This window comes from Dendrobates tinctorius, unplaced genomic scaffold, assembly GCF_039654945.1.
Source record: "Dendrobates tinctorius isolate UK_male_01 unplaced genomic scaffold, ASM3965494v1 ptg000231l, whole genome shotgun sequence".
NCBI lineage: Eukaryota > Metazoa > Chordata > Amphibia > Anura > Dendrobatidae > Dendrobates > Dendrobates tinctorius.
Window position 1 is genome coordinate 7,076,109 of NW_027361898.1, and position 22,496 is coordinate 7,098,604.

The window sequence follows — 22,496 nt, forward strand, 5'->3', positions numbered from 1 at the left end:
ATCGGATCGGGTTTCATGAAACAAAATTTGTTTCAAATGAAACTGGTCTGACTAGGGCAAAAAAGTCGGAGTTTCGTCCGAAACCCGACCCCAAAGCAAGTCAATGGGGAATAAAAGTTGGCATTGAGTGGATGAATGTCATCCAATGTCACTTTTATTTCCCATTGACTTGCATTGGGGTCGGGTTTCAGACGAAACTCCGACTTTTTTTGCCCTAGTCGGACCAGTTTCATTTGAAACAAATTTTGTTTCATGAAACCCGATCCGACCAAAGTCGCTCAACTCTACTTATCATTTATTGTTCCTGATTTTTCCTGAATAAAGAAGCTCTGTTGTCACACGCTTGGAGAGTATCCTGAATAATTTGCTGCCAACAGGTTATGGGCCCAGAGTGACACAGAACCCCAGAGTAACACAGCAACAGAAACCTAGAGGAAAAGCAGCACAGAGCAACAGAGAAGATGTCCACTAGCAGCAATCCTGTCAAGTTCACAGTGCCTAGCCTCGCTAACCAGAAATAACAGTCCTAGAAATTCAAGGTGAAGATGCTGCTCATAAGAGAAGGTATGTGGAAATGTAGATGATAATCAGATTGTACATATATGCAAGTGTGCAACTGCAAAGGAAATGTGGGATGAGTTACAGGAAGTGCATAAAAGATCAAATCTCAGCAATAAGCTTTATCTCATGAGAAAGCTCTATCAGTCTAAGCTAAGAGATGGACAGAATATGCAGGACAATTCTGTCAGATAATACTCAGTTTCTTCCTGAAAATGATTGCAAACACAAATTCTTTGGTATTATTATCTTCATTTAATTTGTCTTAAATGAAAAAAACACAAAAGAGAATGAAGCAAAAAGCAAAACATTGATCATTTCACACAAAACTCCAAAAATGGGCCAGACAAAAGTATTGGCACCCTCAGCCTAATACTTGGTTGCACAACCTTTAGCCAAAATAACTGTGACCAACCGCTTCCGGTAACCATCAATGAGTTTCTTACAATGCTCTGCTGGAATTTTAGACCATTCTTCTTTGGCAAACTGCTCCAGGTCCCTGATATTTGAAGGGTGCTTTCTCCAAACTGCCATTTTTAGATCTCTCCACCGGTGTTCTATGGGATTCAGGTCTGGACTCATTGCTGGCCACCTTAGAAGTCTCCAGTGCTTTCTCTCAAACCATTTTCTAGTGCTTTTTGAAGTGTGTTTTGGGTCATTGTCCTGCTGGAAGACCCATGACCTCTGTGGGAGACCCAGCTTTCTCACACTGGGCCCTACATTATGCTGCAAAATTTGTTGGTAGTCTTCTGACTTCATAATGCCAATGGGCGGTGAACGGGGCAGAAGCTGCCGGCCTGAGACAAGTGGCCGCCATGTACGAGCAGCTGAAAGCCGAGTGGAACAAGAAGAGTCCGAGCCTGAGCAAGTGCGTGGATGTGCTGGGCAAGCTGAAGTTGGCTCTTTTGGAGCAGAATTTTTTACCCACTACCAACACCAAACTGATGAAGCAGCAGCTTATACAGGCCAGAGACATCTTGGAGATTGGGGCACAGTGGAGCATCCTGAAGAAAGACATCCCATCCTTTGAGAGATACATGGCACAGCTGAAGTGCTATTACTTTGACTATAAGGATGAGCTCCCTGAATCTGCCTACAAACACCAGCTGCTGGGCCTCAACCTCCTCTTCCTCCTGTCACAGAACAGAGTGGCCAAGTTTCACACCGAGCTGAAATGGTTACCAGCTAGTGTTGAGCATTCCGATACCGCAAGTATCGGGTATCGGCCGATATTAGCGGTATCGGAATTCCGATACTGACTTCCGATACTTTTGTCATATCGGATACCGGAATCGGAATCGGAAGTTCCCATCATGCTATGAGCCTGCTTGCTTTGATTAAGCCAATGGGAATCCTCCGAAGTGTGGGCACATCCTGTTAGGCATGTAGGCATGTTAACTATTGGCATGGCTGTGATTGGCTGCCGAAATGATGTCATGATGCACTATAAAAGCCACCGCAGCCGCCATTTCTGGTTCACTCTGCTGTGAATTCAGTTAGGGACAGGCTGCTGTAGAAGACTGTGAGGGACAGTTAGAAATAGCGATTCCACCAAACATCTAGTGCTTTACCCAGGCTACATAAACCACCACTGTAGCCTTCTTTGCCCTAGCAGCAGTGTTCACAGCTGTCTGCAATGGCTGTGTGAGTGCAGCTCACGCTGTGGAGCGGGTCCTGCAGCCACGTCAGGCTGTAGGCCACCCAGTGTGATCACTGCTGCCTCATACATCTTTTAATTTTTGAGCTGCATTTTTTACATAATTTCAATCTAGTGTGCTTCCATCCGTATCCATATACGTTGGTTGCAAACACTAGTAGTAGACAGCGGAGCCTTTCTGCAGCCTTTCAGTGCTAGTGTCCACTTTGCTGCACTGTTCACGGCTGTCTGAGAGGTCTCTGACTGTGTGTGAGTGCAACTCACGCTGAGTAGTGTGTCCTGCAGCTACGTCTGGTTGTAGGACGCTCAGCGTGTCACTGCCTCACACATTTTTCTTTTATTGCAGCTCATTTTTTCTTCTATTAGTGTGCATCCATCCGTCTCCATCTACAGTGGTTGCAAACACTATATAGGAGTACACAGCAGAGCCTTTCTGCAGCCTGTCAGTGCCAGTGCCCACTTAGCTGCACTGTTCACGGCTGTCTGAGAGGTCTCTGACTGTGTGTGAGTGCAGCTCACGCAGAGTAGAGTGTCCTGCAGCTACGTCTGGTTGTAGGACGCTCAACGTGCGTCACTGCCTCACACATATTTGTCTTTGAGTGCAGCTCATTTTTTCTTCTCCTATTAGTGTGCATCCATCCGTATCCATCAACATTGGTTGGTTGCAAACACTATATAGGAGTAGATAGAGGAGCCTTTTTTTCTGGCTTGTGCCCTGCCGGCGCAGCCAGATTAGTATTACCCAATTTTTTTGGAGCCTCATCTTTTGCATTGTAGGTTACCTGCCTGCATTGTAATAGCTCCAAAAAGTTGGTGATACTATCAGTTTCAATTCTTTGTTCACATACTTTGAGTTTGTTTCCAACAAAGAAACCACAAAAAAAGTTCACCAAACACTACATTTGGAACTTGTGTAGGCCACATCAGCTCCTATTAAAGTGTAGTCCACACACACACACTTCATAAAATTAGTGTTTCTTGTACCTGTAACCAGCTGTTCAGGAATAAGCACACTAAGGCCCCCCTTTGTACTTTTCTGCCTATCTTAAGCAGTCTGGCAAGATGAAGAAGGCAGGGAGTAAGGCGCGTGGGCGTGGAGTTTCAGCAGGGAGAGGACGTGGGGATTCTGCAGGGAGGGGACGTGGGGATTCTGCAGGTAGAGGACGTGGGGATTCTGGGCCTGCTGCGGGCACCAGTGGATCAGCATCCCCCAGTTTTAGCAGGCAACAGTCCTTTATGCGCAGCTTTGTAGGACCTCAACGTACCCCACTGCTGCGGGAGGAACAAATTGAAGCCGTTGTCGGATGGATGGCAGCTAACGCATCGGCTTCAATTACTTCCACAGCCTCTCAGGACCAGAGCACCGAAGAGCAACCATCTGTCTCTTCACCACCTGCCAAAGTGCCCAGGCAGTCAGAGAGACATGGAGAGGAGCCATCACAGTCTCTACTTCTGTTCTCGGAATCTGTTGGCTTGGAAAGAGGGGGCCAGCCAAGCAGCATTCCTGAATGTGAAGAAGAGGGAGTATGCAGTGATGCGCAACTTCTTTGTCCCTCTGAATCTGAAGAGGCGAGTGGGCCAGTGCCTATGGTCAGCACACCTCAGTACGCATCAGATGATGACGAGACTCAGTTGCCACTTTCTGGTGCGTACGGTGCTGGCGAGACAACCCCGGAGAAGCAGCTGTTTGAAGAGGGGAGGGAAGATGATGAGGTCCTTGACCCATCATGGCGTGAGGAACAGGAAGGTGGTGGGAGCAGCTCGGAGGAAGAGATTCCCCTACCGGCCAAAACAGGAGGCAGAGGGAGGGGGAAGACTTGGTTGCCTGTACCATCCACTTCGGCACCCGTTAGGAGCATTCCTCATTCCAAAGGCAAAACGGGCGCTCCCAAGACTTGCAGTGCGTGGTCCTTTTTTGACACAGTTGCAGATGACATTTGCTTTGTCAAATGCAAGCTGTGTCATCAGATAGTCAAAAGAGGGAGAAATGTCAGCAACCTCAATACCACAAATATGTGGAAACATGTGCGCACCAAGCATGAGTTGGAGTTGCAGAGACACCCTGAAGACGTAGGCCAACGTACAGCACCACCTACCACCTCTTCAGTTCGTGTTGGGGCCTCTTCCTCCAGCTCACACACTGCTGGTTCGGCTTCCTCACAGGATCGCCAAGGAAGAACCTCTGCCACTGTTGTCCGGAGACCCTGTCAGATTCCACCCATAGCAGCACGTTCCCATCCATCACAGCCATCGGTAGCACAGGCATGGGATAAAAGGCGCCCTTACTCGGCAAACCATCCCCGAGCACAGTCTCTGAATGCTGGCATTGCCAAACTTCTGGCAGTTGAAATGCTGTCATTCAGGCTGGTGGACACTGACACCTTCCGGGACTTAATGGCATTGGCAGTCCCCCAATACAACGTGCCCAGCCGCTTTTTTTTCAGCAGGCGAGCCGTCCCTGCCCTGCAGAAACATGTTGAGGGCAAAATAAAACATGCGCTACTAAACGCCGTTAGTAGCAAGGTCCACCTGACCACTGATGCGTGGACCAGTAACCATGGACAGGGACGATACCTTTCTCTCACTGCCCACTGGGTCAATGTTGTGGAGCCGGGTACAGATCTGGAGAGTGGCGCTGTACGTGTTCTTCCAACGCCACGGATTGCAGGACTCCAGTCTGTACACATAGACTCCTCCTCCTACTCAAGTTCCTCAGAAACAGCAGAGCAGGAGCCTGTTACGACCGATATGAGCACAGCCGTGGCCAAACGTCAACAGGCTGTACTCAAATTAATTTCTTTGGGGAATCGAAGCCACACAGCGCAGGAGCTCTGGAATGCTATCAAGCAGGAGAGCGATGTGTGGTTTGGGCCAGCGAATCTCCAGCCGGGCTTGGTAGTGTGTGACAATGGCCGAAATCTGGTGGCAGCTCTTGGCCTAGGCAACCTCACACACATCCCATGTCTGGCACATGTGCTTAACTTAGTCGTGCAGAGCTTTCTGAGGGACTATCCGGATCTTGATGCACTGTTGCACAAGGTCCGCATAGAGTGCGCTCACTTGCGGCGTTCCAGCACGGCAAGATCGCGCCTCGCTGCTCTGCAGCGACGATTTGGCCTTCCGGAACATCGCATCATATGTGACCTACCCACCCGGTGGAATTCAACGTTACATATGTTGGAGCGGTTGTGTGAGCAGCAGGCAGCAGTCATGGAGTACCAGCTGCAGCAGGCGCAAACAAGTCGCACTGTGCGCCGTTCACACTTCAGCACCATTGAGTGGGCCTCTATGAAGGACATCTGCCTCGTTTTGCGTGCCTTCGATGAATCCACGCGGATGGCGAGTGCAGATGATGCACTAGTCAGCATGACTGTCCCCCTTATCTGCCTGCTTCAACAAACACTGCAAGCACTAAGGGATGAGGTTTCGGAAGAGGTGGAGGATGAGGGTCCCAAATGCCATCTGCTTCTGGACAGTCTGCGCTACGTGTTTCCTCACAAAGGCCTAGGCAGGGGACACTTTGTGAGGAGGATGAGGAGGAGTCGATGGAGGAGGAAGACATCTCTCCAGAGGAGGGAGGTACACAATCCTCTACTCAGTATGTACAGCGAGGGTGGGGTGATGCAGAGCAGGCCGAGGTCACGCCTCAAACAGGGGACAGTGGTTCTTTGGCAGTTGGGAGTCTGCAGCACATGGTTGATTTCATGCTGCAGTGCCTGAGAAACGACCGCCGCATCGCCCACATTCTCGTCTCGGCTGATTATTGGGTGTACACCCTTCTAGATCCTCGCTACCGGGACAGCGTACAAAGGCTCATACCAACGTTGAACCGGGAGCGTAAACTGCGGGAGTACGAAGAGTCACTGGTGCAGTCCATAATGTTTTCCATTCCACCCGACAGCATTGTTGCTAGTGCTTTACAAAGCAGCTCTGTGCGTCGAGGCAGTGGAGGAAACTCTGCACAAAGAGGGAGCAGAGGCAGCGCCGCAGCACAAGGCAAGACCACTATGGCCCAAATGTGGCAAAGTTTTGTGTGTCCACCACAATTGTCTACACCATCAGCGACGCCTCGAGTCAGCAGGAGGCAACGCTTCCGTCAGATGGTGTCAGACTACATGTCTTGCCCTGTCACTGTACTCCCAGATGGCTCTTCCCCCTTCAAGTTTTGGGTCTCTAAGCTGGATTCATGGCCAGAGCTTAGCCAGTATGCATTGGAGGTGCTGGCTTGCCCTGCTGCCAGTGTATTATCGGAACGTGTCTTTAGTGCCGCAGGTGGTGTACTAACAGACCGTCGCACGCGACTATCTTCCGATAATGTTGACCGGCTGACTTTTCTGAAAATGAACAAGGCCTGGATCTCCAAAGACTTTGCCATTCCTCTTACAGACTAAATTAGTGGTTGGCAACTGTATCCAGGTCTGCTGGTGTGTTCATTTTTCTACCACCTGAACTATAATCCCTGTGCTTCAACACAGCCAGTTGTCGCTCAGATGTGTCGTCTGCACAGAGAAACACACTAGCTCCTGTGTTAGTGGGGTTCAGTAACGCCAGCTGATCCCCTGCTGTGTGGACGGCAAAGTCACCAGCTCCATCAACATTCAAACCACTACTGATTTTTAACCGTGCCCAACTTAGGTCTCTGGCTCCACTGTCTCTACTATTTCCCCTGGCCTCCAACCCCGCCATCTACATCTCTGAAGTGGCGTCAGCACAATCTACACTTGTTCCTGTGTTCCTGTGGCTCAGTCCCATCAGTTTATCCCCTGATGTGTGTCCGGCAAGGTCTCCTGCTCTGTCCACATTCCCATAACCAGTAGTGGGAATGAGGACAGAGCTGGCGAACTTGCCGGACAAACATCAGGGGATCAACTGACGGGACTGAGCACCAGTAACACAGGAACAAGTGTAGATTGTGCTGACGCCACTTCAGAGATGTAGATGGCGGGGTTGGAGGCCAGGGTAAATAGTAGAGACAGTGGAGCCAGAGGCCTAAGTGGAGCATGGTTAGAATCAGTAGTAGTCAACAACCTCCATAAAAACCGCTGCCCATTGGCCTCTGCATGCGGCATGCGTAATCCTGGGCTCCAACAGTGTCAGTTGGTGTTCAGAAGTGTCGTCTCCACAGAGCCAAACACATTCGTTCAAGTGTTAGTGGGGTTCAGCACTGTCAGCTGTTCCCCTGCTGTGGAGATGGCAAGTCTCCTGCTGCCTTCACCTGCCAAAATCCAGTAGGCCCCAGCCTGCTCCTCGCCTAATCCTGGGCTCCAACAGCGTCAGTTGGTGTTCGGAAGTGTCGTCTCCACAGAGCCAAACACATTCGTTCAAGTGTTAGTGGGGTTCAGCACTGCCAGCTGTTCCCCTGCTGTGGAGATGGCAAGTCTCCTGCTGCCTTCACCTGCCAAAAGCAACAGGCCCCAGCCTGCTCCTCGCCTAATCCTGGGCTCCAACAGCGTCAGTTGGTGTTCAGAAGTGTCATCTCCACAGAGCCAAACACATTCGTTCAAGTGTTAGTGGGGTTCAGCACTGCCAGGTGTTCCCCTGCTGTGGAGATGGCAAGTCTCCTGCTGCCTTCACCTGCCAAAATCCAGTAGGCTCCAGCCTGCTCCTCGCCTAATCCTGGGCTCCAACAGCGTCAGTTGGTGTTCAGAAGTATCATCTCCACAGAGCCAAACACATTCGTTCAAGTGTTAGTGGGGTTCAGCACTGCCAGCTGTTCCCCTGCTGTGGAGATGGCAAGTCTCCTGCTGCCTTCACCTGCCAAAATCCAGTAGGCCCCAGCCTGCTCCTCGCCTAATCCTGGGCTCCAACAGCGTCAGTTGGTGTTCAGAAGTGTCATCTCCACAGAGCCAAACACATTCGTTCAAGTGTTAGTGGGGTTCAGCACTGCCAGCTGTTCCCCTGCTGTGGAGATGGCAAGTCTCCTGCTGCCTTCACCTGCCAAAATCCAGTAGGCCCCAGCCTGCTCCTCGCCTAATCCTGGGCTCCAACAGCGTCAGTTGGTGTTCAGAAGTGTCATCTCCACAGAGCCAAACACATTCGTTCAAGTGTTAGTGGGGTTCAGCACTGCCAGCTGTTCCCCTGCTGTGGAGATGGCAAGTCTCCTGCTGCCTTCACCTGCCAAAATCCAGTAGGCCCCAGCCTGCTCCTCGCCTAATCCTGGGCTCCAACAGCGTCAGTTGGTGTTCAGAAGTGTCGTCTCCACAGAGCCAAACACATTCGTTCAAGTGTTAGTGGGGTTCAGCACTGCCAGCTGTTCCCCTGCTGTGGAGATTGCAAGTCTCCTGCTGCCTTCACCTGCCAAAATCCAGTAGGCCCCAGCCTGCTCCTCGCCTAATCCTGGGCTCCAACAGCGTCAGTTGGTGTTCAGAAGTGTCATCTCCACAGAGCCAAACACATTCGTTCAAGTGTTAGTGGGGTTCAGCACTGCCAGCTGTTCCCCTGCTGTGGAGATGGCAAGTCTCCTGCTGCCTTCACCTGCCAAAATCCAGTAGGCCCCAGCCTGCTCCTCGCCTAATCCTGGGCTCCAACAGCGTCAGTTGGTGTTCAGAAGTGTCATCTCCATAGAGCCAAACACATTCGTTCAAGTGTTAGTGGGGTTCAGCACTACCAGCTGTTCCCCTGCTGTGGAGATGGCAAGTCTCCTGCTGCCTTCACCTGCCAAAATCCAGTAGGCCCCAGCCTGCTCCTCGCCTAATCCTGGGCTCCAACAGCGTCAGTTGGTGTTCAGAAGTGTCATCTCCACAGAGCCAAACACATTCGTTCAAGTGTTAGTGGGGTTCAGCACTGCCAGCTGTACCCCTGCTGTGGAGATGGCAAGTCTCCTAGTCTCCTGCTGCCTTCACCTGCCAAAATCCAGTAGGCCCCAGCCTGCTCCTCGCCTAATCCTGGGCTCCAACAGCGTCAGTTGGTGTTCAGAAGTGTCATCTCCACAGAGCCAAACACATTCGTTCAAGTGTTAGTGGAGTTCAGCACTGCCAGCTGTTCCCCTGCTGTGGAGATGGCAAGTCTCCTGCTGCCTTCACCTGCCAAAAGCAACAGGCCCCAGCCTGCTCCTCGCCTAATCCTGGGCTCCAACAGCGTCAGTTGGTGTTCAGAAGTGTCATCTCCACAGAGCCAAACACATTCGTTCAAGTGTTAGTGGGGTTCAGCACTGCCAGCTGTTCCCCTGCTGTGGAGATGGCAAGTCTCCTGCTGCCTTCACCTGCCAAAAGCAACAGGCCCCAGCCTGCTCCTTGCCTAATCCTGGGCTCCAACAGCGTCAGTTGGTGTTCAGAAGTGTCGTCTCCACAGAGCCAAACACATTCGTTCAAGTGTTAGTGGGGTTCAGCACTGCCAGCTGTTCCCCTGCAGTGGAGATGGCAAATCTCCTGCTGCCTTCACCTGCCAAAATCCAGTAGGCCCCAGCCTGCTCCTCGCCTAATCCTGGGCTCCAACAGCGTCAGTTGGTGTTCGGAAGTGTCGTCTCCACAGAGCCAAACACATTCGTTCAAGTGTTAGTGGGGTTCAGCACTGCCAGCTGTTCCCCTGCTGTGGAGATGGCAAGTCTCCTGCTGCCTTCACCTGCCAAAAGCAACAGGCCCCAGCCTGCTCCTCGCCTAATCCTGGGCTCCAACAGCGTCAGTTGGTGTTCAGAAGTGTCATCTCCACAGAGCCAAACACATTCGTTCAAGTGTTAGTGGGGTTCAGCACTGACAGCTGTTCCCCTGCTGTGGAGATGGCAGTCTCTCCTGCTGTCTCCGCATTCCAAAGACAGTAGGCCTCTGCCTACACCCTCCTATTTCCTGGGCTTCAACACAGCCAGTTGTAGCTTGGAAGTGCCGTCCACACGGAAAGAGACACTTGCTCCCGTGTCTCAGTGGGGTTCAGTAACGTCAGCTGATCCCCTGCTGTGTGGATGGCAGTCTCTCCTGCTGTCTCCACATTCCAAATACAGTAGGCCTCTGCCTACACCCTCCTATTTCCTGGGCTTCAACACAGCCAGTTGTAGCTCGGAAGTGCCGTCCACACGGAAAGAGACACTTGCTCCCGTGTCTCAGTGGGGTTCAGTAGCGTCAGCTGATCCCCTGCTGTGTGGATGGCAGTCTCTCCTGCTGTCACCACATTCCAAATACAGTAGGCCTCTGCCTACACCCTCCTATTTCCTGGGCATCAACACAGCCAGTTGTAGCTCGGAAGTGCCGTCCACACGGAAAGAGACACTTGCTCCCGTGTCTCAGTGGGGTTCAGTAACGTCAGCTGATCCCCTGCTGTGTGGATGGCAGTCTCTCCTGCTGTCACCACATTCCAAATACAGTAGGCCTCTGCCTACACCCTCCTATTTCCTGGGCTTCAACACAGCCAGTTGTAGCTCGGAAGTGCCGTCCACACGGAAAGAGACACTTGCTCCCGTGTCTCAGTGGGGTTCAGTAACGTCAGCTGATCCCCTGCTGTGTGGATGGCAGTCTCTCCTGCTGTCACCACATTCCAAATACAGTAGGCCTCTGCCTACACCCTCCTATTTCCTGGGCTTCAACACAGCCAGTTGTAGCTCGGAAGTGCCGTCCACACGGAAAGAGACACATGCTCCCGTGTCTCAGTGGGGTTCAGTAACGTCAGCTGATCCCCTGCTGTGTGGATGGCAGTCTCTCCTGCTGTCACCACATTCCAAATACAGTAGGCCTCTGCCTACACCTTCCTATTTCCTGGGCTTCAACACAGCCAGTTGTAGCTCGGAAGTGTCGTCCACACGGAAAGAGACACTTGCTCCCGTGTCTCAGTGGGGTTCAGTAACGTCAGCTGATCCCCTGCTGTGTGGATGGCAGTCTCTCCTGCTGTCACCACATTCCAAATACAGTAGGCCTCTGCCTACACCCTCCTATTTCCTGGGCTTCAACACAGCCAGTTGTAGCTCGGAAGTTCCGTCCACACGGAAAGAGACACTTGCTCCCGTGTCTCAGTGGGGTTCAGTAACGTCAGCTGATCCCCTGCTGTGTGGATGGCAGTCTCTCCTGCTGTCACCACATTCCAAATACAGTAGGCCTCTGCCTACACCCTCCTATTTCCTGGGCTTCAACACAGTCAGTTGTAGCTCGGAAGTGCCGTCCACACGGAAAGAGACACTTGCTCCCGTGTCTCAGTGGGGTTCAGTAACGTCAGCTGATCCCCTGCTGTGTGGATGGCAGTCTCTCCTGCTGTCACCACATTCCAAATACAGTAGGCCTCTGCCTACACCCTCCTATTTCCTGGGCTTCAACACAGACAGTTGTAGCTTGGAAGTGCCGTCCACACGGAAAGAGACACTTGCTCCCGTGTCTCAGTGGGGTTCAGTAACGTCAGCTGATCCCCTGCTGTGTGGATGGCAGTCTCTCCTGCTGTCACCACATTCCAAATACAGTAGGCCTCTGCCTACACCCTCCTATTTCCTGGGCTTCAACACAGCCAGTTGTAGCTCGGAAGTGCCGTCCACACGGAAAGAGACACTTGCTCCCGTGTCTCAGTGGGGTTCAGTAACGTCAGCTGATCCCCTGCTGTGTGGATGGCAGTCTCTCCTGCTGTCACCACATTCCAAATACAGTAGGCCTCTGCCTACACCCTCCTATTTCCTGGGCTTCAACACAGCCAGTTGTAGCTCGGAAGTGCCGTCCACACGGAAAGAGACACTTGCTCCCGTGTCTCAGTGGGGTTCACTAACGTCAGCTGATCCCCTGCTGTGTGGATGGCAGTCTCTCCTGCTGTCACCACATTCCAAATACAGTAGGCCTCTGCCTACACCCTCCTATTTCCTGGGCTTCAACACAGCCAGTTGTAGCTCGGAAGTGCCGTCCACACGGAAAGAGACACTTGCTCCCGTGTCTCAGTGGGGTTCAGTAACGTCAGCTGATCCCCTGCTGTGTGGATGGCAGTCTCTCCTGCTGTCACCACATTCCAAATACAGTAGGCCTCTGCCTACACCCTCCTATTTCCTGGGCTTCAACACAGCCAGTTGTAGCTCGGAAGTGCCGTCCACACGGAAAGAGACACTTGCTCCCGTGTCTCAGTGGGGTTCAGTAACGTCAGCTGATCCCCTGCTGTGTGGATGGCAGTCTCTCCTGCTGTCACCACATACCAAATACAGTAGGCCTCTGCCTACACCCTCCTATTTCCTGGGCTTCAACACAGCCAGTTGTAGCTCGGAAGTGCCGTCCACACGGAAAGAGACACTTGCTCCCGTGTCTCAGTGGGGTTCAGTAACGTCAGCTGATCCCCTGCTGTGTGGATGGCAGTCTCTCCTGCTGTCACCACATTCCAAATACAGTAGGCCTCTGCCTACACCCTCCTATTTCCTGGGCTTCAACACAGCCAGTTGTAGCTCGGAAGTGCCGTCCACACGGAAAGAGACACTTGCTCCCGTGTCTCAGTGGGGTTCAGTAACGTCAGCTGATCCCCTGCTGTGTGGATGGCAGTCTCTCCTGCTGTCACCACATTCCAAATACAGTAGGCCTCTGCCTACACCCTCCTATTTCCTGGGCTTCAACACAGCCAGTTGTAGCTCGGAAGTGCCGTCCACACGGAAAGAGACACTTACTCCCGTGTCTCAGTGGGGTTCAGTAACGTCAGCTGATCCCCTGCTGTGTGGATGGCAGTCTCTCCTGCTGTCACCACATTCCAAATACAGTAGGCCTCTGCCTACACCCTCCTATTTCCTGGGCTTCAACACAGCCAGTTGTAGCTCGGAAGTGCCGTCCACACGGAAAGAGACACTTGCTCCCGTGTCTCAGTGGGGTTCAGTAACGTCACCTGATCCCCTGCTGTGTGGATGGCAGTCTCTCCTGCTGTCACCACATTCCAAATACAGTAGGCCTCTGCCTACACCCTCCTATTTCCTGGGCTTCAACACAGCCAGTTGTAGCTCGGAAGTGCCGTCCACACGGAAAGAGACACTTGCTCCCGTGTCTCAGTGGGGTTCAGTAACGTCAGCTGATCCCCTGCTGTGTGGATGGCAGTCTCTCCTGCTGTCACCACATTCCAAATACAGTAGGCCTCTGCCTACACCCTCCTATTTCCTGGGCTTCAACACAGCCAGTTGTAGCTCGGAAGTGCCGTCCACACGGAAAGAGACACTTGCTCCCGTGTCTCAGTGGGGTTCAGTAACGTCAGCTGATCCCCTGCTGTGTGGATGGCAAAGTCTCCTGCTGCCTACACAGTCGTACTACTACTGATTTTTAACCGTGCTCCAATTAGGCCTGTGGCTCCACTGTCTCTCGTATTTCCCCTGTCCTCCAACCCTGCCAGTTACAGCTCCGAAGTGGCGTCTGCACAATCCACACTTGTTCCTGTGTTACAGGTGTTCAGTCCGGTCAGGTAATCCCCTGATGTGTGTCCGGCAATGTCGCCTGCTCTGTGGACACATCAGGGGATTAACTGACCGGACTGAACACCTGTAACACAGGAACAAGTGTGGATTGTGCAGACGCCACTTCGGAGCTGTAACTGGCGGGGTTGGAGGACAGGGGAAATACGAAAATCAGTGAAGCCACAGGCCTAAGTGGAGCTTGGTTAAAATTAGTAGAAGTCTACAACTGATCTTAAAATTTCTTCTATGCAGCCTCAGCCTGCTCCGTGCTTGTCCCTGGGCTTCAACACAGCCAGTTGTTGCTCGGAAGTGCCGTCTTCACAGAGTAAAACACTAGCTCCTGTGTTTGTGGGGTTCAGTAACGTCAGCTGTTCCCCTGCTGTTTTGATGGCAATCTGTCCTGCTGCCTCCCAATTGACAGCACATCAGGTCTCAGCCTGCTAAGTGCTTGTCCCTGGGCTCCAACATCGCCAGTTGCTGCTCATAACTGACTTTGGCACGGGTACTCCCTCCTGCCCAGCTTGGTTCCAGCCCTGCCTGCTGTTTCCGGGAAGTGTCAATGTCAGTTTGCCACCCCAAGTTGCCATGTCGTGTTGCGGTTGGGTTAGCCGAGGCTAGGGTGCCAGCAGTTTAGGTGCTTCCTATGTGGACTGCGGGTTCTGGTAAGAAAGGCTTGTTCCGTAGTGCCAGTAGGACAAGCACCCCCTGTAGGACTGTGTGATTCGGTAACTGCGGCCAGCTTGCGGCATGCCAACTTTGCTTTTCAGGGGTAACTTCAGCTGCCCCTCCGGGTTCCAGCACCGTCAGCTGGTTCTCGTCAGAGCCTTTGGCCTAGGTGCCTCCATCTCGGTATCCGAGTTCCGGCAACGTCTGCTGGTCCTTGGTAGTGCTTTGTAGCACAGGTACCTCCTGCTTAGTAACCGGGTTCCAGCACCATCAGCTGGTCCTCGGTTGTGCCATTGGCTCTTATTCCTTCTGCTGCCCCTCCGGGTGCCAGCACTGTCAGCTGGTCCTCGCTATTTCCATTTGCTCTTGCAGCTTATGCTACCCCTCCGGGTTCCAGCACCGTCAGCTGGTTCTCGTCAGAGCCTTTGGCCTAGGTGCCTCCATCTCGGTATCCGAGTTCCGGCAACGTCTGCTGGTCCTTGGTAGTGCTTTGTAGCACAGGTACCTCCTGCTTAGTAACCGGGTTCCAGCACCATCAGCTGGTCCTCGGTTGTGCCATTGGCTCTTATTCCTTCTGCTGCCCCTCCGGGTGCCAGCACTGTCAGCTGGTCCTCGCTATTTCCATTTGCTCTTGCAGCTTATGCTACCCTTCCGGGTTCCAGCACCGTCAGCTGGTTCTCGTCAGAGCCTTTGGCCTAGGTGCCTCCATCTCGGTATCCGAGTTCCGGCAACGTCTGCTGGTCCTTGGTAGTGCTTTGTAGCACAGGTACCTCCTGCTTAGTAACCGGGTTCCAGCACCATCAGCTGGTCCTCGGTTGTGCCATTGGCTCTTATTCCTTCTGCTGCCCCTCCGGGTGCCAGCACTGTCAGCTGGTCCTCGCTATTTCCATTTGCTCTTGCAGCTTATGCTACCCCTCCGGGTTCCAGCACCGTCAGCTGGTTCTCGTCAGAGCCTTTGGCCTAGGTGCCTCCATCTCGGTATCAGAGTTCCGGCAACGTCTGCTGGTCCTTGGTAGTGCTTTGTAGCACAGGTACCTCCTGCTTAGTAACCGGGTTCCAGCACCGTCAGCTGGTCCTCGGTAGTGCCATTGGCTCTTGTTCCTTCTGCTGCCCCTACGGGTGCCAGTACCGTCAGCTGGTTCAAGAGGACAAAGAACAGGAAGACAGCCACCAAGATGCAGAACAACAAGAGAGAGAAGACAAAGAAGCATAAAAAAACAAAGCAGAAGAACATTAAGCATAAGACTAATACTCTGAGCAAATGATATTATCTTATTTATAAGCAGAAGAAGACTAAGCAGTGTATGGGGGTGAGTCCGTTCCTCCTCGTGGTGCCCCTGGAAAAGGCCTGCTGCTGCAGGCCAAACTGAACGCGTACAAATCCTGTTGTAAATCTCTTTTGTGACAGGCAGAACGGAAGGTGTAAACTTCTAACTTTTCTAGATAACAACTACAGGAATGCCTGACACAAACAAGAATATGATGAAGAAGAATAGGAAGAAGATGAAGAAGTTGAATATGTAGAATAATAATTGTTGAATAAGAAGAATATGAAGAATGTAAGAAAAGGAAGAAGAAGAATGTAAAAAAAGGAAGTAGAAGAATTTAAAAAAAGGAAGAAGAAGAAGAATGTAAAAAAAGGAATAAGAAGAAGAATGTAAAAAAAGGAAGTAGAAGAATGTAAAAAAAGGAAGAAGAAGAAGAAGAATGTAAAAAAAGGAAGAAGAAGAAGAAGGTAAAAAAATGAAGAAGAATAAGAAAGAAGAAGAAAGAAGAAAGAAGAAGACATACATGTCTGGCAAAATATAAATGAGGCTAACATAGTCAATATCTTTGTAACTCCTAACGTCTTTAAAAAAAAAGTTTAATTCCTGCTATTCCATTTGATTGGGCTAAACCTCTATGGCTTTAATGTCTCCTCCACCTCCCACAATACATTCTACATTATTCTTAGTTGTTTTTCTTCATGTAGAATTAACCTACAAGGAAAGAAAGGGTTTTTTTTAATTCCGATATTTTGGCCCCATTGACTTGCATTGGTTCCCAGTATCGGAATCGGCGATACCGATACTTTTTTTTAAGATCGGCCTATCCATTCCGATCCGATATTTTCAAGTATCGGCTGGTATCGCTCAACTCTATTACCAGCCAAAGATATCCAGGTGAACGTCTTCATAAAGCACCCGGTGTCTCTAGAGCAGTACTTGATGGAGGGCAGCTATAACAAGGTATTTCTGGCCAAAGGGAACATTCCTGCAGAGAGTTACACCTTCTTCATTGACATCCTGCTAGACACAATAAGGGATGAGATTGCCGGGTGCATTGAGAAGGCCTATGAGAAAATTCTATTTAATGAAGCCACCAGGATATTGTTCTTCAGCACCCCAAAGAAGATGACAGACTATGCAAAGAAGCGCGGTTGGGTGTTGGGCCCAAATAGCTACTACAGTTTCAGCAGCCAGCAGCAGAATCCAGAGGAGGCCACAATTCCTTCCACTGAATTAGCCAAACAAGTCATTGAATATGCCCGCCACTGGAAATGATCGTATAAATGACAGGAAGTCGTCCATGCCAACTTCCCACTTGCGTTCCCTTTTCTGGTCTGGCTGGTCACTCGCCATCCTCACTTTGGTATCATTAAATTTTATAGACAGTAGATTTGGAGGGAGGGGCTATTTTGTACGAAGATTTACTAGTAAATTATACTCATGGGCTTGTTTGATAGAGCGATGCCACCATCTGTAACCTAAAAATTACCTTTGTTTTCTTTTTGGGTGGACAGAGCAAATACTTTGACACATTGTATAAGATATCTGAAGATTTTGCTGCTTTCTCCCCATAAACCTTGTTGCAATAAGGTCAATAAGACCAGACATTTCTGCCATATATTGTAGCATAGGTCTGTAGGTTTAAAGGAGTGCTTTCAAGATCCCTCCTCTTCTCCAAATCAAGCTATCTAGATGATTGGATAATATCTCCAGGCGATCACACACTTTCCCTATAAAGATCAAGATTGATCTGGCTATTGGGGGATGAGGGTCTATGAACAGGATTGTACTCAATGGTTTTTATATCCTCCACTAGATTTTTGAGACCATCATGCTTGATATACAATATGTGTATATATGGCCCAGCTTAGACCACCGGTCCAGGGGCCGCATTTGCCATACTGGCCTGAAGCAACACATCAAAAGTGCATTTATAATTTTGGCATTGCTTTCTACCATCTTGGCACCACTCGGCCATTCTGCTAGGCACAGAATTTGTCAGCGGCTTTCTACCAACATGGTAATCTTCATATTGCCATGCACACGGTCAAGCAGTCCAGTGCCAGAGGCAGCAAAACATCAGGGAACCTCCGCCATGTTTGACTGTAGGGACCGTGTTCTTTTCTTTGAATGCCTCTTTTTTTCTCCTGTAAACTCTATGCTGATGCCTTTGCCCAAAAAGCTCTACTTTTGTCTCATCTGACCAGAGAACATTCTTCCAAAACGTTTTAGGCTTTTTCAGGTAAGTTTTGGCAAACTCCAGCCTGGCTTTTTTATGTCTCGGGGTAAGAAGTGGGGTCTTCCTGGGTCTCCTACCATAAAGTCCCTTTTCATTCAGACGCCGACGGATAGTACGGGTTGACAGTGTTGTACCCTCGGACTGCAGGGCAGCTTGAACTTGTTTGGATGTTAGTCGAGGTTCTTTATCCAACATCCACACAATCTTGTGTTGAAATCTCTTGTCAATTTTTCTTTTCCGTCCACATCTAGGGAGGTTAGCCACAGTGCCATGGGCTTTAAACTTCTTGATGACACTGCGCACGGTAGACACAGGAACATTCAGGTCTATGGAGATGGACTTGTAGCCTTGAGATTGCGCATGCTTCCTCACAATTTAGTTTCTCAAGTCCTCAGACAGTTCTTTGGTCTTCTTTCTTTTCTCCATGCTCAATGTGGTACACAGAAGGACACAGGACAGAGGTTGAGTCAACTTTAATCCATGTTAACTGGCTGCAAGTTTGATTTAGTTATTGCCAACACCTGTTAGGTGCCACAGGTGAGTTACAGGTGCTGTTAATTACACAAATTAGAGAAGCATCACATGATTTTTCGAACAGTGCCAATACTTTTGTCCACCCTCTTTTTTATGTTTGGTGTGGAATTATATCCAATTTGGCTTTAGGACAATTCTTCTTGTGTTTTTTCATTTAAGACAAATTAAATGAAGATAATAATACCAAAGAATTTATGTTTGCAATCATTTTGAGGAAGAAACTGAGTATTATCTGACAGAATTGCAGGGGTGTCAATACTTTTGGCCACAACTGTATAAGAAACACCCTAGAGATTGTGGAGCGTCTCAGGGGTATTGGAGAAGAAATTAAAGATTTTTATGTTGCTGCACTTCTATTAAGTAGTCTTCCAGAGTGTTATGACACACTCATGACTGACTGCACTAGATGCACGGCCAGATGATGAGCTGACTCTAGAGTATGTTAAAGGCAAACTTGTGGATGAATTCAAGAGAAAAACGCAACATGCAAGCAGCAGTAATGCATCCAGAGCAGAAACAGCATTAAAGACACAGGATTTCCCTAAATATAAGAGCAATCTAAAAGAAACTCGTGAATGTTTTGGGTCACATGTTCGGTGTGTAAATTCCTGGACGACTTGTATGTTGGAAGGTCCTATGAGTGAACCTGGATTCCTGAAGAGCACATGGTAAGGCTATGGACCTGAAGGCCTGTGTGTTAGAAGGTCCTATGAGTGGACGGACTTCCTGAATAGCACATGGAGAGGCCATGTACCTGGAAGGCCTGTGTGTTGGAAGCTCCTATGAGTGGATGGACTTCCTGAATAGCACATGGAGAGACCATGGACCTGGATGGAAGGTCCCACGAGGGGACTGGATTCCTGAAGAGCACAGAGTGAGGCCATGTGTGTGGAGGATCTGTGACAGCACTGCATTGGGGAAGCTGCGGACCTTCTGAGGGTCTGGAACTGGTCGCAAGGACGGTGATCCCAGAAAGGCAGCTTCCCCAGAAGCTAGGACTGACGAGGAGTCGGCGTGTGGAGTAGAAGCTCCTGTATGGTAACTCCAGACAAGGGGGTTATAGTAAGGGCAGACATGTATCTGCCATTGGAACAGACTGTTGGTGCTTGTTGTGTTCCATGGATGTTAATGAACTGGGCAGTCACCCATGGTAACTGGACAAAGTGAGCTCCAGCGTGTTGAGAGACTGCAATTGAATGTCATGTGGCATGGAGTAAAGTTGTGAGAGATATTGGTACAATGTGCGGTTGCCCACGGTAACTGGACAAAGAGAAGTATAGCATGTTTAGTGACTGCAAGTTATAGCTGTAAACAATGAATTGCTGTGGACTATGTGTTAAGCCTGTGATATATAACATGGCCTCAAATGGTTTATGGGTGCATAATAAATGGCATGGACTGTTTTGTGAGAAAAACGTGCCTGTCTGCCTTCATCCCGTTGCCAAGTGAGTATCCCCCAACACATGCAGTAAGCACTGCCTTATTATATATATATATATATATATATATATACAACCCCTGGCAAAAATTATGTAATCACCGGCCTTGGAGGATGTTCATTCAGTTGTTTAATTTAGTAGAAAAAAAGCAGTATATGGGCACTGGACTATGGGATGGATGATATGTATGACGGGTATATGGGCACGGGACTATGGGATGGTGGATATGTATGATGGGTATATGGGCACGGGACTATGGGATGGAGGATGTGTGATGGGTATATGGGCACTGGACTATGGGATGGAGGATATGTATGACGGGTATATGGGCACGGGACTATGGGATGGACGATATGTATGACGGGTATATGGGCACAGGACTATGGGATGGAGGATGTGTGATGGGTATATGGGCACTGGACTATGGGATGGAGGATATGTATGACGGGTATATGGGTACGGGACTATGGGATGGCGGATATGTATGATGGGTATATGGGCACTCGACTATGGGATGGCAAATATGTATGATGGGTATATGGGCATGGGACTATGGGATGGAGGATGTGTGATGGGTATATGGGCACTCGACTATGGGATGGAGGATATGTATGATGGGTATATGGGCACAGGCCTATGGGATGGAGGATGTGTGATGGATATATGGGCACGGGACTATGGGATGGAGGATAATTGCAATTTGCTATAACTAACCACAGTTAGTTACTATGCGCGGGCAGCGCTGGGCTCTTCAGCTAGTATAATATATACTTGAGCAAGTTGTAAATCTATATTTAATGTCAACATATTTTACATTTTTTTCAGACTGACTGAAGTTCATTTCTTAAAGTAATGATGGCCACTCGTTTTTCTTTACTTAGCTGATTTTTTCTTGCCATACTACAAATTGTAACAGTCTATTCTGTAGGACTATCAGCTGTGTATCCACCAGACTTCTGCACAACACAACTGATGGTCCCAACCCCATTTATAAGGCAAGAAATTCCACTTATTAAACCTGACAGGGCACACCTGTGAAGTGAAAACCATTTCCGGTGACTGCCTCTTGAAGCTCATCAAGAGAATGCCAAGAGTGTGCAAAGCAGTAATCAAATCAAAAGGTGGCTACTAGAGTTGAGCGAAACAGGTCGGTCAGATTCAATAATCGCCAACTTTCGCCAAAGTTGGGTTTCATCGATCGAAACCCAACCCTAGAGTGAGGTCGGCCATGAGGTCGCCTATCAGCGAGCCAAAGTCGCGTTTCAAATGATGCTTTCAGCGCCTTTTCTCACCCAATGATGGAGGACGCACGTTGTGGGCAACGCGATGACATGCGCAGCGGCCAGCACCATCTTAGAGAAGGGCATTGAAGTGATTGACTGGCTTTGTGTGGCGTCACAGTGGGTATAAAAGGCTGTAAACGCAGACCGCCATCTTACTTCTGCCGATCTTACAATAGGGAGAGGTGCTGCTGATGATTCTGTAGGGAGAGCGTTAGGCAGGGAAGAAGAAAAAAAAACTGCTTCTGCTGATAGCGCTTTTCACTGTACAGTTAGTGTGCAGTGAAAGGGGAGGATTTTTGTTGTGTGCAGCAGTGCTGGTGGTGATTAGGCTGCCTTTTAAGGCTACCTGCTAGCTGCATTACTGTGTGCACACTGCTGTTCAAACTGCTTTTTTCAAAGCACTCCAAATTTTATTATTTTGTCCTGGTAACTGAGCGTTCATTTTTTCACACACAGTCTAGCGGTGTACGCTCCTCACACACTACCGTGTACCGGCTGGTATCACGGACAAATAGAAGCTATCTGGGTGTGACTCTGGAAGAAAAAGCCGAGGAGTTTGTTCATTTTTCCAGACCTACACCTTAGAGTCGTGTCCGTTTTTCAAACTGTTTCGCATATCTGCTGTTTGATCACCGTCAAAACTAGACAGAGACAGCGTGTCAGTCCGTATACAAATACACGGAGCTTGACAATTTTCCATACACACACCGTACAGCGGTGTACGCTCCTCACACACTACTGTGTACCGCCTTCTAGCACAGACAAATAGAAGCTACCTGTGTGTGACTCTGGAAAAAAAAGCCGAGGAGTTTTTCCATTTTTCCAGACCTACACCTTAGAGTCCTGTCCGTTTTTCAAACAGTTTCATATATCTACTGTTTGATCACGGTCAAAACTAGACAGAAACAGCGTGTGTCAGTCCGTATACAAATACACGGAGCTTGACAATTTTCCATACACACACCGTACAGCGGTGTACGCTCCTCACACACTACTGTGTACCGCCTTCTAGCACGGACAAATAGAAGCTACCTGTGTGTGACTCTGGAAAAAAAAGCCGAGGAGTTTTTCCGCTTTTCCAGACCTACACCTTAGAGTCCTGTCCGTTTTTCAAACAGTTTCGTATATCTGCTGCTTGATCACGGTCAAAACTAGACAGAGACAGCGTGTGTCAGTCCGTATACAAATACACGAAGCTTGACAATTTTCCATACACACACCGTACAGCAATGTACGCTCCTCACACACTACCGTTTACCGCCTTCTAGCACGGACAAATAGAAGCTACCTGTGTGTGACTCTGGAAAAAAAAGCCGAGGAGTTTTTCCGCTTTTCCAGACCTACACCTTAGAGTCCTGTCCGTTTTTCAAACGGTTTCGTATATCTGCTGTTTGATCACAGTCAAAACAAGACAGAGACAGCGTGTGTCAGTCTGTATACAAATACACGGAGCTTGACAATTTTCCATACACACACTGTACAGCGGTGTACGCTCCTCACACACTACCGTGTACCGCCTTCTAGCACGGACAAATAGAAGC

The 22,496-nt window shown here is 49.6% G+C and overlaps 1 pseudogene; it reads left to right on the forward strand.

The window, feature by feature from the left end:
* Positions 1-1,373: 1,373 nt before the first annotated feature.
* Positions 1,374-16,735, forward strand: LOC141059784 (26S proteasome non-ATPase regulatory subunit 8 pseudogene; annotated as a pseudogene).
* The last annotated feature ends 5,761 nt before the right edge of the window (positions 16,736-22,496 follow it).